The sequence below is a fragment of the Chionomys nivalis genome, chromosome 15 (genome assembly GCF_950005125.1).
Source record: "Chionomys nivalis chromosome 15, mChiNiv1.1, whole genome shotgun sequence".
Lineage (NCBI taxonomy): Eukaryota > Metazoa > Chordata > Mammalia > Rodentia > Cricetidae > Chionomys > Chionomys nivalis.
Window position 1 is genome coordinate 12,098,235 of NC_080100.1, and position 12,035 is coordinate 12,110,269.

The 12,035-nt window shown below is 39.3% G+C and overlaps 1 long non-coding RNA gene across 3 annotated transcripts in view; it reads left to right on the top strand.

Annotated features, from left to right (window-relative positions):
- Positions 1–612: 612 nt before the first annotated feature.
- The window catches only part of LOC130887365 (uncharacterized), a 109,950-nt gene continuing 98,527 nt past the window's right edge, over positions 613–12,035 (top strand). For all 3 annotated transcript variants that reach the window (XR_009058372.1, XR_009058371.1, XR_009058370.1), the window contains exon 1: positions 613–786. This is a non-coding gene — a long non-coding RNA (uncharacterized LOC130887365). The remainder of the gene's footprint in view (positions 787–12,035) is intronic.

Here is a 12,035-nt window from a genome sequence, read left to right on the forward strand (position 1 = left end):
GCTAGCTACGGAAGCCATTATGTTGCTTACTATTTCCCCTGTAATTATTTTTCATGTCTCTTCCAGAGAACTCCACGAGGCATTTTTCCTGTCACTACAGGATAATGGAAAGTAATTCTATACTCAAGAGCTTTTAAAAAATGCAGAATTACTTTAGGCTCATTTGATTTTGCCTTACTATATTCGTCACACACATAAAAATACAATTTCTGCTTTTCCTCATGAAAAGCATTTCAGTGCTACAATGTAGGAAAGACAAAAAACAGTGGAGTGCAACTATACAGTGCTTGCTTTAGTTCCTTTCTCTTTATTCTGTTTTCCTTTCTCTGGCACTGGGAGGAGAGAAGCAAGCAACACTCCTCCCATATGCTTCAACCTTCATGTCTGTTTTGCCGTTATCCATCCTGTTAAGATATAATTAATGAGAGCTTTCCCGAATTTCAAACATCCTGAAAAGCAGCCAATCCCTTCCTTTTGGAGGCTATATTGACTAACAATAGAAGTGAGGTGGTGCGGGCTTTTGAAGGCTTTAGAAAACCCACCCTTGTGATCTTTGTTCCACCGCTGGGGAAAGAGGACATCCTTGCACGTGTCTGGCATTGTTCATGACAACACTGCAACCGAAATAAAGCAAGAGTTTCTGGGAGTAGCATTAGGATGCAGCACTCCCGCTGTGCGCACCAGTTCCCCGCTCTGCACAGCTGCCTTCTCAGCTGGGGGTTTGAAATCAGCACTGTGAGGAAAGACAGAAATGACCGTGATGCATGCCCCTCACTATGAGGAAAGGTAATGTTCAATTAGCGTGTCAGCCTGCTGCTTCCTCGTTGACTTATTTCTGTCTGCTTGTTTGTTTGCTGTCGCTTTGACTTTCTTTTATGCTTCCTTTTCATTCAGTGTAATAAACAGCCTGAACGGAAAGTGTTTGGGCTGTGCTTGCGGGAGAGAAGCCTGCACTTCTGCGGCTTTACCAACATCAAGAACAGTGTTTGCATTGAAACCCACAGGGCAGAAGCGTGGCTCATGCTGTCCTGGCTAAGCCTCATGCGAGACAGCGAAAATACAGTTGAATAAGAGCCTGCACTAAAGGAGTTTTTATGAATGCAAGGCTGAGGTGTAAAAGATTCTTATTAGCCTTACCTGAGCCTCCACTGTAAAATGCCTCCCAGGGTGTTGACAGCGAGCTGTGTTTTACATGTGATCCGAGTATTAAAACCTATTCCTTTTCGTTAGGTGGAGTTTTAGCTCTTCAGGCATAGCAATCACATTATCTTCATGTTTAGGGCTTAAAAACAGTATTTGGATCATATAGATAAAAATTTAAAAGAAACGTGATTTTATACAATCCTATTCTTCAAAAGATTATATTATTCTACTTCTTAGGGGTAACAAATCCATGAGGGCCTGGAGGAGAATCCTTTTATCCTCTTTGAGAGAATTTATTTTACCAGCACAGAGGGATCTGAGAAAAGGCTGATTCTGTGACATGAAAGTCCATGTTGAATGTGCCATGTGTGCCCAGCTTGGCATTCGCTGTGTGAATTTCTTCTAGGATTTCCGCTGGCCTTCTGCTTGGAAAACTGAATGATCTTGAACTAGAGCTGTGTCCTCAGGATGAAGTCCAGGGATCGACTATCCATAGGAAACAAGTCAATTTTGTTATATTTCAAATATTCAAACCAAAGCATTGGTTGTTCTTATTTTGATAACAGCTATACGTGAAATCATTTTACCAGTCAGGCTCTGGGCTTGGTGGTAGACACAGAAGGTAGGCATATAGTCCTACTCCCAATGTTTCTGTAGTCTAATCTGTTTTATTGAGAGAAGATATTATGTGTAAGATGTTGTGGAAGTTTGACAGATGTCACTGATTTTTCACTCAATGCACACAAATTTGCCTAAAGGTTGACTGCTCTACAGTAGATGAAATTTGACATACTTAGGCATCCAGTGTTTGTTGAATGCATATTTTACAAAAGTCACCATTACAAACAAGACAGCAGCCTGCCCCTCCATATAGTTTACAAGGTACAGAAAGACTGGGAGGAAGAGGGGCAAAGAGGTCCCAGAAATAGAAGCTGCTGCCCTGATCCCATGGCAATCATACGGACCTCCTTGCTTTCATGTTGCATATTTACCTGAAGGAAATGAAGCAATGTTAATAATGGCAAGTGGTGTCAGAGTGCCTGGAAGTTATTTTAAGGTAAACAACACAGACTGTACAATAGCATAGTCCTTCAAATTCTATTTTTAAAAGGGTGTTCAGAAAGGTTTACACTGGTCCCAGTGTGCAGGATTTTAAACTTTGTGCCTTCAGAGTGGTTAGAGATCTTAGGAGTTCTTTCTTGGCATTTATCTTGACTTATTCTTAAAAAAACTATACTGCTTTTTAACGTTTACTGAGATTTCTAAGAACTGTGTCTGCTCTGGGCAGTAGTGGCATTGTAAAAATAAAGATGTGCTTTCTGTCCATCAACTGTCCACCATGGAAGGAACTTGGTGGAATTCATATGTAGCTTCATGTAATGACTCTCATATTTAATAACTAATTTTATTGTAATTCTATAGTAGAACAATCTTTACCTCTTTTGTGGGCTTATTTCGTCATTTATGTTTTATCTGTTATTCATTTATTATCCTATATATATCATATCTGTCTACCTCCATCATCTATCTATATTCCATAATCTTTTATCTACCTATTATCATCATTTATCTAATCTATTATTTATCTATCCTCTATCTATCATCATTTACAATTTATCATCTTTCAACCATCCGTCTAATATCCCTTTATTTATCTTTTTAATATATATCCATATGTCTATGGACTATTTATATGTCATCAAGCTATATATACTTTATCTCTCTATATATCTATAATTTATCTATCATGTATGTGCATATTTATCTATTTTCAAATGAACACATACTATTTTCAGTTTATACCATAGTACCTGCAATCTATTATCAGCCTAGGTAAAATAATTGACAACCTAAGCGCTCATGTTCCCTTGCAAGTGGGAGTGTCTGTATGTTTTAGAGAGGGATGATCAGGCATGAGTATAAATTTGCCAGGTTTTGTATGGGAAATTTTGCATTGTCTGGTGTTAGGACATGGTATAAGGCATTCTTGACATAATCATAGGGTATCCTTCTCTCTTAGTTCTTCAAGGAAGATACTTGTTGGACATTGTAAGACTTCTTTGATTTCTTTACACATATAGAATAATTGTACATATTTATTAGATGTGATATGCTATTTTCACAGATATATGTCCTGAAAGTATCCCGTGTTCATTGAGCCACTCTAAATGACAGAGTGTGGTGTTGTTTAGTTGGGAACATTCCTAACTGAAGCTGTGAACATACACATAGGAACAATTCATTAGAGATTGCAGAACATTAAGTTATAAAATCAAACAATTAACAATGAAGTTAAATGCAGTTGTGATACCAAAAAAGTTATGGTGATCATAACCTGGTTGTAAAAAAAGAATCAAAGAAATTTCTGGTATCTTTACAAGATCTGTGACCAAATGACACATTTGGCATTTATTTTTCTCATATAAAATAAGGGAATACATTATTTCTTTGGTTCAGTTTTACATAAATCTCCAAGTTAATTACGATAAATGTATTCAAAATCCTTGAAATTATCACTATTTTTGAGGTTTTTCTTTCACACATTTTTACATGTGAAAGGACACATTAAACTGTTCTTGTTCATGATGAGGACTCCATAGTGAGAGAGCTTGGTTGTGGATTTTAACGTTGTGATGTTTCCCTTTAAACATGGGAACTGTTATATTTACATAAATTAGACATCTGGAAGCTTCTCTCAGGATGAGTTGTTTTCCTGACAAAGCTTTATATAACTTTAAAGATTTCTATGAACATAAAACCCAGACAAAACAACCTCATGGATATGGGTACGTGTCCAAAGTACTAGGGTTCCCAATTCTTTTGTGATATGAGTATCGTTGTTGAAGTGTATGAAATTGCCATAACCAAGTGTTATCAATAGTAAGAACAAAGTTTTAAGCTGTTCTTGGAAGCAAAAGAGCACAGCAAATGACATGTTAGTGTATGGTTTGAAAGAATAGGAGTCAATGTGAATTAAAAGAAAATTGATTATAACCAAGATTGATTTCAAGGTCTATTACAGCTTCCATGTCATCTTGTAGTAACACTGGGCTGCCTGTACTTCCTAGTTGGAGGTGTTACAACCCAGTTTTGTAACCATGACACTGGTTTAATTTCATTCTGTAATTTGGTTCATGTTAGGAACTGAGATGGGTAAGGAAACGGTTACTGTAAATAAGAGATACGTATAACAGGGAGTACACCAGAAGCAGAACGTTAATAAGAAGCACAGATACTCATGACAGAAGATAAAAGCATGGCGGGAGAGTGATTGTGGGGTGTGTGTGTGTGTCTATCTCTGTGTGTGTCTATCTGTGTACATGTGTCTGAGTGTGTGTGTCTGTGTGTGTGTCTCTCTGTGTGTGTCTGTGTGTGTGTGTCTGTGTGTGTATGTATCTATGTGTGTGTCTGTGTGTGTCTGTCTGTGTGTGTTTCTCTGTGTGTGTGTCTGTGTGTCTATCTGTCTGTGTGTGTATCTATGTGTGTGTGTCTGTGTGTGTCTATCTGTCTGTGTGTTGGTGTCTGTGTGTGTGTGCGCGCATCATGCACACGGGCATATACTTGGGGTAATTAGAGTGAAACATGCAGCAATACAGAGGCTGTATCACATTTCTGAAAGGAGGAAGAACTGCCTCATGATTGCCATTATCTCTTGCTTTCCCAGCATAACGTGTGGTGCCACCAAGGTGCTGACTGCTATTTAGAAAGGAGAGCTTCTTTCTTTCTTTGAATCCACAGAGCATTTCTGTGGCAGTGGAGTAAATAACAGGCACGGAAATATTTTCCCTACATGCTGGAGATGGTTAGCATGGTTGTCAAGGAAACATCCACACTTCTCAAGGTCACCTCTGGAGACAACTGCAAGATGTCAAGAAGAGATGAATAGACTAAACCAAGACCTCAGCCCCCAACGCCCTGCTTTATTTTAAAATATCACTCCTAACAAACATTTGTTTATCCAATTCCGAGTGGCCTGGAGCAGTCAAGTGAGGCTGAGGATACCCCAAGTCAGGACAGTAGTTTTCAAGTTCTGTTCTTCAAAGCTTCTGATGTTCGGTGGGGATTCTTGGCATGGGGAATGTGCGGGGCCAGCAGCCTGAAAGTAGATCAAAACCAGGTTACAAAGAGAAGCTCCCTTTAGGGCTACATTAGTATGAGACTCCAGAATGATGATCAAACTCTGTTTAAAATTGTGAGATTTCATTTCAGAAAATGCTTTATTATATACTAGAAAAGTGCAGAATTTTAAAGGTCAGTCAGTTCATCTAGACACTCGTCAGTTAGCTTATACATTCATTCTTTCATTAGATAATGATGATGTCATACTATGTGCCTGGAAACACGTTGGGCATGTGAAGTGAATGTAATACAGTCCGTACAGCTAAGATCTGAAGGTCTGAGAGAACCAATCTGAAGAAAATGTTCATATGGAAGCCAGTAATGGAGTCACCTGTAGAGGGTCACACGGGGAGTCGCTTATCTTCCAAGCAACTGTTCCTCACGAGTCAAGGAAGAAAGGGTCTGGGTAGAGAGAAAGGTTTGCATGTTGCCGTGAGAGGGAATAAGGACTGAACATGGAATGCAGTGTTGGAAGCTCATCTTAGAACAGAGGGAGCAGCAAAGGGCAGAGACATGAGGAGCGGGATGCACTGGGATCCTGCTGTCTGAAGCTCTGGATATTCCAGGGGGAGTTTAGACAAGAGGCTAGAAAAGAAAATTGAAATGCACCCGTAAAGTGTGCTGTGTTTTCAAAAGGTATTGATAGCTTTTCAGACACGTCTTCTAGATGACAATTAATGATGATTTTTAATTCTATAATAAATAACTTTGACTTTAAGTCACTTGATATGATTCCTTCTATTTGTTATGATAATCCAAAATTGGGTTCACTCATGTGCTTGCCGATGGCTTTATGGAATTAGAATTTCTGAGGCTGTTTGTCATTTAAAGCAAGCATTGTGAAAGCCAGCAATAAAATCCCTCTTCCTTTTAAAATTCACGGTGATATCTGATTTACTGGAAGACCAGTGCTGCATTTTTATAATCGAGCTTGCAATGAATTTCACTTTCAAAGTAACTGGTGACACGAAGCTGTTGTATCGGCATTTTGTGAAATCGCAGACACTATATTATGTGGTTAGACAATGACAAACGTGGACAGCTTTCTCGTGTCCTAAGACATGCAGAGCCACACTGACACGTTAACTCTTCCAGTGTAAAGGAAAGGAATGATAGTTGGCATTGAAGTGAATGTGGAGGATGCCAGCATTACAGAGCTAAAGGTTTTTGGCATCATCTAGGTTAGCCACCTGTTCTAGCTTCCATTTGCTGAATAAATTAGAAGCTCTTGGGAGAGTGTGTGCAACTGACTGGCCTTGTCTTGTTACCAAGGCAACCATTTTTCTCTCTGCTCTATGACTCTGAAAGGGTTCATAACCCATTAGTGCTCCTCTGGGCAAGAACATGAGAACATTTCTTTCTTTTTTTAATTTTCCCTTTCCTTCTTTCCTCCATTTTCTGGTCAAGAGAATGTGACCAGTAATTGCTCTTACCATATATGTATATTCAAGACTGCATTTCCCAGTTTCAAGGGGAAATTGGAGTGTAAATCATAAAGGTACATGACAGCTAAATGGAGAAATGCATATAATAATGAAAAATGTCTTTCAACCTCAGATTCTTTCCAAATTGAAACTATTTACAAAGCAGAGTTTATTGAAGCATATGTAAAACACAGGCTTCTTGAGTCTAGTGAAAGGGGCAGCCTCTGAAAGTCACCTTCATAAAGAGTCCACATGTACTCATCTCTACCAGGCTTCTCTCGCTCTGCAGGGACAACATAACAAGAAAGGACAAGTGAATCTTATTTAAAATCCGATTCATCAAATCATAAATCTACTTTTTGAATGTCCAAGGACTAAGGAGCTGAAGCAGGTGACTTCCCACTATAGTAGCACCTGCAAAATCCATGCGTGACGTGACTTCTAAGGGGCTCACAGAACCTAGAATTTGAGTTTTTCTCTTTTTTAATAATGCAGAGATGTTATTGTTCCATCCATCCTTTGTATACGCCCTACCTTTACTAAATATTTATGGATTTAAACATCTTTAGAAGGACTTTCGAGTAAGTAAAATTTTATGACCCTATTTCAGGCATTTTGCTTTTTCTGAGACAGAATTCTCTGTATAGCTCTGACTGTCCTGGAACTCACTTTGTAGACCAGGCTGATGGTGATTTCAGAGATCCACCTGCCTCTGCCTCCCGAGTGCTGGGATTACAGGAGTGTGCCACCACCTGTAATTCAGCCATTTTGTATGATCCTTCACACATATTAACTCCATGAGACAAATTTTTTTTCTTGCTCCTTAGTTGAATGACCCGAGGCCAAGGAAAGTGGGGTTGGTATTTACATCAAGATCTAGCTTATTCTAAAAAGCAGTGTCTTAACTATGCTATACATCTTATGAAATTCCAAAATAAAATGAAAAATATTGGGAAGAAAATAATCCTTGATAGAATCCCAAAAACTGAACTTTAGCTCTCAGAGGCTTTCTGATTAATTAGTATTTTACTAACAAAAGAATGCAAATTTAAGTTTTTCAGAGCCATGATACAGTGGAAGTTTTGAGTTTATTCATAATGGAGGATGACTTCACCACACATAGCAATATTTCTAGTGCTTATTTTTTTTTTTAGTGTCTTCCTAGAGTAAAGGGTTAACATTGAACTTTTGACTCCTGAAGTCACAACACTGTTGTTTGCAACCCTGAGGAACATACAATCTGATCTAATCTATAATGTTATAGGGTTGCCGTGCCCCCGTGAGAAACCAGACAGGCGATTTAGCTCCTGCCACACACTCCTTCAATTAGATTTACTCTGACTTTCTGTGGATTTTAGTCCTGAATTTTGAATTTTCAAAGACACTATTCCTATTTTTAAGTAAATGGTTCAGACTTATCTGGTGACATCCTGCTTAGACAGTTTTAAAAACACACAGTTCTTTTTGTTCAATAAAACAGCACACAGATTTTCAGTGTAAAGGCAATGGGATTCCGGCTGTAGCTAAAGATTGATTAAGTCCCAGGAGTGCAGTTCCAATGCAGGAGCAGCACACGTTACTCCCCTAGGGCAGAGGGACAGTCAAGTCAGATTTGCTTTTTCTTCAGAATCATTTCAATGTTTGAAAGTCATTCAAAAGAATATGGCAATTATTTTTAATCTGAAACAAATGTTACAAGCAAGCATTCTATTTGTGTTCCTAGAAACAACTTTAATATATTTTTTCTATCACTTTCTTTTACTTATCTAGATTAGGGTTTTGTTTATTTGGGTATGTATATATGTATATACGTATGTACTTGAGATGGAGTTTCATATAGTCTGTTCTGGTCCTCAAATTGTTTTGTGGTGGAGGGTGATGTCACATCTTGTTTTATAGAGCCGTGAGGATTAGATCCAGAGCTTTATGTGGGGTAGGCAAGCACTCTACTGGCTAACCTACATCTCCAGCCCACAGATGAGATTTAAATACTACTTTTGTACTCCAAAGAATGCGCTATTTCACTATTTCATTTAATGTACTTCTCGCAAGCATTGCTGTATTTGCTTGCTCTAGGTACTCTGCTGTGTGCTGGGTTCTTGGAGATGAATATGCAGCTCCTCTTGCCTGAAATTCCAGGCCTAAAGAGCTGCAAGAGAGACTGTCCTTAGAGTTTGAGCTGTCAGAGTCTGATGAACTCAGAAACTGAAGAAAATGCAGGTGTGCTTGATGCACAATTAAGTAAAAACTCAGGGACTGAAATTGGGGTTCAACCTGAAAACCCGAAAAGCAAAAGAGCCAACCACTGGTTCTTACCTAGATCTCAGTCCAAAGTGACAATCCTGTCTCCAGGAATCTCAGAATGAGATTGAGAGTGAGAGCTATCCCCTCCTATTTTACAATCCTCTCTAGGACTTGGATTAAAGGTGTGCACCACTGGAATTAAAGGCATGCATTGCCCGTTTCTATGGCAAATTAGTATGGTTTCAGGGATTAAAGGTTTGTGTGGTCTGTATGGCTGAGCAGTCGGACTGTTTTACTCTCTGATCTTCAGGCACATTTTATTTATCAAAATACACATGAAATGCTACTACATATGCTCCCACAGAAATTCTGCACACCTACTCAAGCTCAACAGAGTATATCCCGGAGGCCTTGTATTGCTGGCCATTGTCCCTCCCCTTTAGCCCATGCTCTCCTGTCTGCTCTTCCTCTCTCACCCTGTCTCTGAATGTGTGACTAATGCGCCTTTCTAACCATCGTCTCATTTCACCTCACTCCCGTCTTTCCTTTTTCTTCCTGTTACATTGATTGGCTAATTTGAACCTGAACTTTTCCCATGTGGTTTTAATTTATTCAAATTCTTTCACTACCCAACTACTGGTCTCACGAGGGTCATTCTTCCATCATTTCTTCCTTTTTTTTTAAGTTCTAAGGGTCAAGCACAGGCCTCACATATGCTCCCAGAGTTATACTCCAGTCTTAATACAGCCTTTGATTGGCTGCTGTCAACTAAGCTTATGAAGGATTGACCTAGTCATGAACCCAATGTTTGGACCAGAGAAATTCTCAGGCAGAGGATGCTTGCATTGCATGTTCTTTGGAAAAACACCTTGTCTAGTCAAATGTCATTGCTCACAGGTACCAGTTTATCTGGACAATCAAGTTACATGACGTCTATCACAGGCTATATCACGAAAGTGACACCAGATAGCTTATAGCTGAGGAAACTAATGTCACCTAAAAATGAGTTGGATAGTAGCTTGGACTTGAAAACAGGAAGTGGGGACACAGTGCCAGCAAGCCACTTCAATATGGAAACCAACTCCTTTCAGGGGACTGAGAAACGAGCCAGTGTGAGTGCAGATTGCAAGTGGGTGCTGCACACTCACAGGTTTCCCAGTGGTCAAGTAAGCCTATCTCTTTGGCCATTCTTCAAGATTAATCTCTAATATGTTACATCCCGACAGCAGTTCCCTTATCTCCCCTCCCCACCAGATCCACCCCTCTCTGCCTTCCCTTAGACAAGAGCAGGCCTCCCAGAGACAGTCGCCGAACACGGCATAACAAACTACAATTATACCATCACAGCAAGGCTAGATGATGCAACCCAGTAGGAGGAACAGTGTCATACAAGTATGCAAAAGAGTCAGAGATGTATCAGCCCTGCTGTGTCTGGAAGACACTGTTTCCTTGGAGTTATGAACCGCAGTTGACTTTTAAAATTGTTATGGGAATAACCAACCACTTTTTTGAGATGCACTCCACACCTGACACTACTAAAGTGGCCAAGAACCTGAGACTAAATAGGTCCTGGGCTGAGGGGAAAGCCTATTAAAATTATTCTGCTAAAGGGACATAGCAACACAATGACCCAGACGGCATATTGCTATACCCAAAGATCAGTGTCTCCCATTCAGTCCTCAACAGAGAAGTTCCTTCACACAACAGATGGAAATTAGCTCAGAGATGCACATCTAGCAATGTGCAGAGAGAGTGAGGAAGGCTGGAGAACCCAGTCCTGGGATGTCATTACCAAAGTCCTCCCCTTAAGGATCAGGGGTCTCTGTGGAAAAGGAAGCAGAAAGGTTGGAATTTTCCAGCACTTACTAACATGATTTTATGGAAACATTTTAACCTCTGTGTAAAGCTGTGATCTACATCCCTCCGTGTACATAGTAACTCGTGATTTCCAGCATGTGCTGTCATGGTTACTTGAGAATCCGTTGGCTGTTCTGCAAGTTATATAGCACATCATTTCCTGATTGGCATTGAGACATTTTTAGTTTTTAACATAATACAAAGATGGTATAAGTACATTTCTACAGATGTTTTTGAATATTTACTGGCTAATTTTTTTTGGTTGCATTTTCAGTAATGGGCTCTGATTAAAGGCAGGAACATTAACATTTTGATGTATGTTGTCAAACTTCTGGTAGACTCTTTCTTTACAAGTATTTCATCGGCAGTAGGTTTCATAAAGTTTATGATTCTTCTAAAGATTTATTTTATCATTTTAAATCACGGGCATGTGTGTATTTTGTGTAGGAGCAAATGCACGTGAGTGCAGAAGCCCTCAGAGGCCAGAGGCATCAAACATGAGTTCCAGGAACTGAATTGCAATTGTCTGCAAGAACAGCACATGTACTTTTCTGCTGAGACATCTCTCCATTCTGCGTTTCGTAAAGTTTATAGAAGGTTTGCTGATTGGATAAGTGATCAGGTTCACTGCCTTCTGAGTCTTCAGGTTATGTCTGGGTGTTGAGCACTGGTGCTGAAGTTGCTAAGGAATTTGAGATTTCATTGGTGTGATGTTCCCAATCTGTCATCTCTCCAAATGGAACTCCCTTAGAATTGAAACAAAGGCAGGTGTTTCTCTGCAGAGGACTGATACTAGTCCCCTAGTTACCACTGAAGGATCCAGTTCTTTGGGTTACATAGATACTTTCAGGAAGCTTGACTACCAACTCTTAGCAAATAAGAAGTTTTCTCCCAAAACTGCTTTCTTCTTCTACCCTTGTCCTGAGACTGATTCTTTGAATTCTAATTCTTTTTCAAATATAAAACATCATTTACCTTTGTACTGCCTTTATATCTTCAATAGTCAAACTATTCATATTTTTCTAGAACTGAATAGACAACATTTTTAAGCCAGAAGAAAAACACAGAAGACCCAAAGTGGTTCTCACTCTTTCTAATGCTATGACCCTTTAATACAGTTCCTCATGTTGTGGTGGCCCTCAGCCATAAAAATACTTCATTACTATTTAATACCTGTAATTTTGCTATAATTAAAAATCATAATGCAAATTTCTGATATGCAGAATATTTAATATGTGAACCCCAAAT